The following is a 6521-nucleotide window of genomic DNA, read 5'->3' as shown; positions in this document are numbered from 1 at the left end:
GAGTCTCTGCACTCCCTACTCTCTTGCAATTTCTCATCTATTAAGAAGTGAGCAACTGGTCCAGATAGACTTGTTAATGAAATAAGAGGAGATAGGCTTTAAATAAAGGTTTGCATAATCCTTTCTAGGGGTAAATCCTTTCATCATCTTTTGTTTTAGGGGTATGGTAGAAGCTTTCATTGTGCTTCCCAGGTCCTTTCCCAGGCCAGCTCTCTTTTCACTTTGCTGCTGTGAGCTGGTGACCAATGGCTTGCAGCTTGATCCTTCCCTGAAGACTCGCTCTTTGTCCACAGGAGCTCCTCTACCCAGAAATGCCTGGGAGGTGTCCAGGGGTGGTTGCAGCCAACTACAAATTCAAGGGTATAAAATCCCAGCTCCTTTGCCTCTGGGTGGGATAATTCTGTGAGGCCATCCTTGTCCCTTGTCCCAGAGCTTCCCATGGCATTGGGCTAAGGCTGGACCACAGCAGAAGCCACGTCTCACTTAACTTTGCCTCCAAAGTGTCCCTGAGAGCACTTGCACGAGACTCAGCCTTCAATTTCAGAGACTCTAACCTAAGACAGTTTCACCTGCTTTCCTGCTATTCATATTCTGAGCTGTATTTTGGAGACATCTCCCTATCCCTTTCCTCAACTCAACATTTAACAGAGAAGGGCAAGCTAATCATGAAAGAAAGAATTCACAATAATAAAAAAATATTAGTTTTGCAAAAAACATATTAGAACACGTGTATACCTGTGGCAGATTCATGTTGATATATGGCAAAACCAATAAAATATTGTAAAGTTAAAAAATAAAATAAAATAAATTTTAGAAAATTTTAATTTGTCAGAATTCAACTTAAAGCCTTATGAGTCACGTCCTAGAATCCTAGAATACAAATATAAAGGACACAATTTCCCTTCACCTCATCCTTTTGAGAAACTCATGGCCTGATGAATAAACCAAGTTAAGTAGGACAATTACCACACATCATAACAAATGCTATTATTGAAGTCTGAACTCATTCAAGAAATAGTTCTTGAACATATTACTATATACCAAACTTTTGGAGTCTAAACAGCCCAGAACAAAGAATTGTAGAGTCCAAAGGCTGGAGAAGAGATGATAGTTTTTACTTTGGAAATGATACTGAAGCTCCTTCTGGTAGAGTGAGCAAGGGTTGACCAGGTGAAGGTTAGGGAAGGTGTTCAGATCAAAGAACAATGACCTAAAGGATGTGGTATTTCAGGGCACTGGGGAGAAGTTTATCATGGCAGGAGTTAAGGAGAAGGTGGAGAATAAGGAAGGGATGAATGTAAAGACCATTATCTGATAGGCTAAGAAGTTTGGGATGAGATGGTTGAATGGCATCACCAACACAGTGGACGTGAGTTTGAGCAAGCTCCGGGAGATAGTGAAGGACAGGGAAACCTGGCATGCTGCAGCCCATAGGGTCACAAAGAGCTGGACACGACTCATCGACGGAATAATTTGAAGTCAAGACGGACCTGTAAACCTAGGAGTGAGGCCAAGACCATTCCAGTAGGAGCACGACTGTCAACCACTGGGCAGGGAGAGGTGTGAGAGATCACAGCTTGACAAGCAGAGGCCTGCAGCAGGCCCCTGTGTGCAGCTACCAACGCCCTAATGATCTGTGATGTCATGGCTTAGCTATGACACTGGTGGTCGAATCTATGTCTCTGCCTGAAAGAATTCTTAAGTTTTCACTCTTGAAAATTTGATCTATAAAGGAACTTGAAATTCTCCTGCTCAGAGCTTCTTGTGTTCAAGATGATTAGCTGTCCATAGATGACTTGATAGGATCAAAAACTATTTAAGAGAATCTTGGTCCCCAGACCCCTTAGTCTGTCATCATTGCCTGAAAGGTTACAGTTGTAGATCCATCCTTAGGACTCACCAGTCTCTCACCAGGTTGGGGAAGAAGGTGGGGACTGGGGGGACGAGAGGGCAAAGAGGAGAGATTTTGGGTGCTCAGTGGGACCATGGGGATACAGGGGTAGTAGGGATGGGGAAAGAAGCAGGAAATCAGAGCTTGAGAGAGGTATAAATAGACATTTTCTTTCCCTCACAATGATGCAATGGGCAGGTTCTGGCTGCTCAAATTTATTATACATAAATATGACTTAATATCAAGTATTTTAATTATTTTATTATGGAGAAAACCTATTTTCAGACTGAGCAATTCCTGCCTTGGTTTATATTTTTGCTAGTACTAATAGAAACAATAATAATATATAAACACTGAATAGTTACTATATGGCTGGCATTGGGTTAAGAACTTTGCCTTCACTAATCTATTTAATTCTTCTCCAAAATTATGATTGAGGTATTGTGAGTGCTGACTTATAATGGACCAGGGAAGTAGAGCTTAGAGTGCTCTAAGACTTGCTGAGAATCAGGAAGTCTTGCTGACTTGCTCAGAATCACACAGTTGGTGAGTGGCATACCCAGGTCAGCCTGCTTCCCTCCAAAGTCAATCCTTAAGCTCTGGCTTTCCCAACACAGCTATTTCCTCCTTCCTCCATCATTTCAAGGACTTCCCAGGTGATGCTTGTGGTAAAGAACCTGCCTGCCATTGTAGGAAATGTAAGAGACGCAGGTTAGATCCCTGGGTCAGGAAGATCCCCTGGAGGAGAGCATGGTAACCCATTCCAGTATTCTTGCCTGGAGAATCCCATGGACAGAGGAGTCTGGCAGGTTACAGTCCATTGGCTTGCAAAGAGTCAGACACTACTGAAGCGACTTAGTACACAGCACTACCATTTCAGAGACCTCCAGGACAATATTAAACGCTACAACATTTGAATCATTTCAAATGCTTTTTGTCCTTCAAATCCCGTTTCCATTTTCCTTCATTCACTTAACTGATACCATCAAGCACCTTCTGTGTATACTGCATCCCCATCCTCCATGGAGCTTTCCCACACTGATTTCTACTGTCTTTAAACACCTGAGTCTTTAATGTAGGGAGTGAATCTTATAAATAGATTTGTACAGTTCTCTAAATGTTTTTAGTGGATTTATTTTGTTTTCTCTCCAAAGATTTTAATCTATGGCTGGATCAGGATCAAGTCTTCAAGTTTCCCATCTTCTCAACAGTACCCAACTCGGTGTTTGGTGGATATGTCAGGATGCCCCTGACTCTTAGCCCATCCAGGGCCTGTATTTTTAGGAAGAAGAAATGCATGTGTGGACCTGATAAGACCTGAGTGACATGTGGAGAAGATGCCCTACGAGTGATGATCAGCTATGTTTACCATTTAACTCCACAGCGGCAGGCCAAGATAACTGTCGAGGTCTGTGGACAGAAGTTCATGAAGATCACTGCTTGACAGATCAGGGTAAAGGTCTCTTTCTTTAAAATATGTGAAGGGGCAGGAAACGTGTACACCAGGTGTTTTGTGTTCGTGGCTGCCTGGGAAAGATAATTCTGTCTGCTCGATAAGAACACTGTGCTCTGCCCCCAGATTGTTTTTCCAGCAGCTATTTTCTGCCTATAAAAATGAGCATCGCTGGCTCTCAACTTCTTTCCGCAAATCCCCTGGGCTACAAACAATAACAAAAGGTATCTCATATTTATACAACACAGTCCTCAGAAAAGCTCAAGGACCTGAACAAAGCTTGTTTTCATACATAAGCGTTCTTATATAATCCCCAAGGGGAAAGGGGCACAGGGTGACAATTGAGTTTGGAACGCTGTCATTCCTAGCTAATAAAACAGAAAAGTGAGGTCCTACAGCAGGATACGCTAACGGTCATGATCAGGACAGGAAGGCCGTTCTTCCCCACTTCCTGTCCAGGGTTCTTGCCACTGGGCCACACTGCCTTGTCAGAAATCTGAAAACCTGGAGGAGATGACTGGCGGGGAATGTGTGGGAGAGGAAGCTCGGCCATTCGGGGAGGGATGCCTCAGTCTCACTGCATTTGACGACTGTTGTTTTCACTGGTCGGGATTTTGCCGTTCCTCACAAGAGTGCCCTTTTTGTCCTTGGTAGAACGGATCCTGGGGAGAGTGTTCATCACCCTCAGTAGGAGTTGGAGCTGGATCAGAGTAAATTTCCGAGATGTGGATGGTTTGGGGAAGAAAAGCCTTCTGAGCAAAGGGCATTCTGTAAATTTTTATTATACACTTAGATACAAAGATGAGTCAGGCATAAGCTTGGGACCCAATCCGGGCACCATGTTGCAGGGGAGACAAACTGGATGAAAGGATCTGTGAGAGCTGGATGAATACAGTTAAGGAAAGGCAGTCACTTTGGTTGTGAATTTGAGTCAGGACTCTGTGGGCCTGGAGAGGGGCATTTGTGTTGAGGCTTGAAGGATAAACAGGAAGGGTTTTAAAGGATACCTTCTACACTGCACTGAGGTGGTAGCTATCTAGTAAAATCACCTGGGGAAGGTTTAAGGCAATCTCTGTCCCTAAATAATTGCATTTAATTGATCCGAGTATCACCTGGGCATTGGTATTGCTGAAGGGTTCCCAGGTCATTTTACTGAGCAAACAAGAGAGAAAACCACAGAAGGAGCATGGGCTCTGGAATTAATTCTGTTTGAACACTCTGTTACCTTGGACTAGGGCCGTTGTGGGGGCTGTGTCAGTGTCCCACTACTGCCGTTTCCTCCCACTTCTCCCTGTGCCTGTGAAGAAACTCTGCCACGGGAGAGTCTCTCCCTTTTGACAAGCTTTCCTTGACTCAAAAAGCCTGGACTGGGAATCAGGAAATCTGGCTTCTATCCCAGGTCTGCCACTGAGGTGCTACATGAGTGTGCTGGGTCATATAAAGAAATAAAGATATTTGGCTTTAATATTTGCAAGACTCTATGCTGAGGACTCAATGCATATCCAGGCTTTGATGTCTCCCATCTGTTGAAGTTTTTAGATCAGGATTTGTAGGTCATAGAATCTATTTAGGACCAGAATTATTTTTCAAGAATGATATAGGGACTTCCCTGAAGGTCCAGTGGTTGAGACTTTGCCTTTCAACGCATGGGGTGTGGGTTCCATCTCTGGTCAAGGAACTAAGATCCCACATACCTTGGGGCCAAAAAATTAAAAACATAAAATAGAAGCAATATTGTAACAAATCCAATGAAGATTTTTAAAATGGTCCACATTTTAAAAATTCTTAAAAAGATGTAAAACAAAGAAAAGTGGGGTACGCTGCATAGAATTGGGGCCAGTATTGAAGTAAAATTTTGTCTCAGTTATAAATATATGCATCTACTGGGTCACAAAGACCCTGATGTGATGTGAGAGTTGGACTGTGAAGAAGGCTGAGCGCCCAAGAATTGATGCTTTTGAACTGTGGTGTTGGAGAAGACTCTTGAGAGTCCCTTGGACTGCAAGGAGATCCAACCAGTCCATTCTGAAGGAGATCAGCCCTGGGATTTCTTTGGAAGGAATGATGCTAAAGCTGAAACTCCAGTACTTTGGCTACCTCATGCACAGAGTTGACTCATTGGAAAAGACTCTGATGCTGGGAGGGATTGGGGGCAGGAGGAGAAGGGGATGACAGAGGATGAGATGGCTGGATGGCATCACTGACTCGATGGATGTGAGTCTGGGTGAACTCCGGGAGATGGTGATGGACAGGGAGGCCTGGTGTGCTGCAGTTCATGGGGTCGCAAAGAGTCAGACACGACTGAGCGACTGATCTGATCTGATCTGATCTGAAAGACCCTGATGCTGGGAAAATTGAAGGCAGGAAGAGAAGGGAATGACAGAGGATGAGATGGCTGGATGGCATCACCGACTCTATGCACATGAGTTTGAGTAAGCCCCAGGAGTTGGTGATGGACAGGGAAGCCTGGCGTGCTGCAGTGCATGGGATCACCAAGAGTCAGACATGACTGAGCGACTGAACTGAACTGAATGTAAAATACATGTCATGTTGTGGGTTGTAAGTTAAAAACTTAAGAGTACTCACTGGTAGTACATAGACTAAAATTGGAAAGAATCAAAGAAAATTAGCATGGCCCCTGTAGAAACTCACAAAACATTCCATGTTTTTTAAATGTTACTTTTTTTTTAACAACTTAGAAGAGTTTGAGAAACATGGGGTCAGAGGCTCTCTATGGACCCCTTCCTTCTGCTCTATAACCCTTAACTACTCCAGCTTACCATGAATTCACCTTTCTGTAACTTCGTTTTAGTTAGTACCATGTATTTCTGGTATTATTTCATGTATTAGCTCAGTTGGCAAAGAATCCGCCTGCAATGCAGAAGACCCTGGTTTGGTTCCTGGGTTGGGAAGATCCACTGGAGAAGGGATAGGCTACCCACTCCAGTATTCTTGGGCTTCGCTTGTGGCCCAGCTGGTAAAAGATTCTGCCTGCAATGCAGAAAACCTGGGTTCGATCCCTGGGTTGGGAAGATCCCTTGTAGAAAGGAAAGGCTACCCACTCCAGTATTCTGGCCTGGAGAATTCCATAGACTGTACAGTCCATGGGTCACAAAGAGTCAGACACGACTGAGCGACTTTCACACCACTTCATGTATTTCTGGCCTATCATTTATT

At 43.9% G+C, this 6521-nt stretch overlaps 1 pseudogene; it reads left to right on the top strand.

The window, feature by feature from the left end:
* The first annotated feature begins 5922 nt into the window (after positions 1-5922).
* LOC138988320 (U6 spliceosomal RNA) lies at positions 5923-6014 on the top strand (annotated as a pseudogene).
* The last annotated feature ends 507 nt before the right edge of the window (positions 6015-6521 follow it).

This window comes from Bos mutus, chromosome 6 (assembly GCF_027580195.1).
Source record: "Bos mutus isolate GX-2022 chromosome 6, NWIPB_WYAK_1.1, whole genome shotgun sequence".
Classification (NCBI taxonomy): domain Eukaryota; kingdom Metazoa; phylum Chordata; class Mammalia; order Artiodactyla; family Bovidae; genus Bos; species Bos mutus.
This window is presented reverse-complemented; position numbering and strand designations above follow the sequence as displayed.